Genomic DNA, 300 nt, shown 5'->3' on the forward strand with positions numbered 1-300 from the left:
ACAAACTCATAGTAAAGTCCAGAAATGTGAATTTAGCATAAAAACTAATGAAAACATCCCTAAAAGTAGCTTAAACTCACTAAAAACTATATAAAAACAATGCCAAAAAGCGTATAAATTATCCGCTCATCATAACACCAAACTTAAATTGTTGCTTGTCCCCAAGCAACTGAAAATCAAATAGGATAAAAGAAGAGAATATACTATAAATTCCAGAATATCAATGAATATTAATTTAATTAGATGAGCGGGACTTGTAGCTTTTTGTTTCTGAACAGTTTTGGCATCTCACTTTTTCCC

Source organism: Arachis duranensis, chromosome 6 (genome assembly GCF_000817695.3).
Source record: "Arachis duranensis cultivar V14167 chromosome 6, aradu.V14167.gnm2.J7QH, whole genome shotgun sequence".
In the NCBI taxonomy this organism is placed as follows: domain Eukaryota; kingdom Viridiplantae; phylum Streptophyta; class Magnoliopsida; order Fabales; family Fabaceae; genus Arachis; species Arachis duranensis.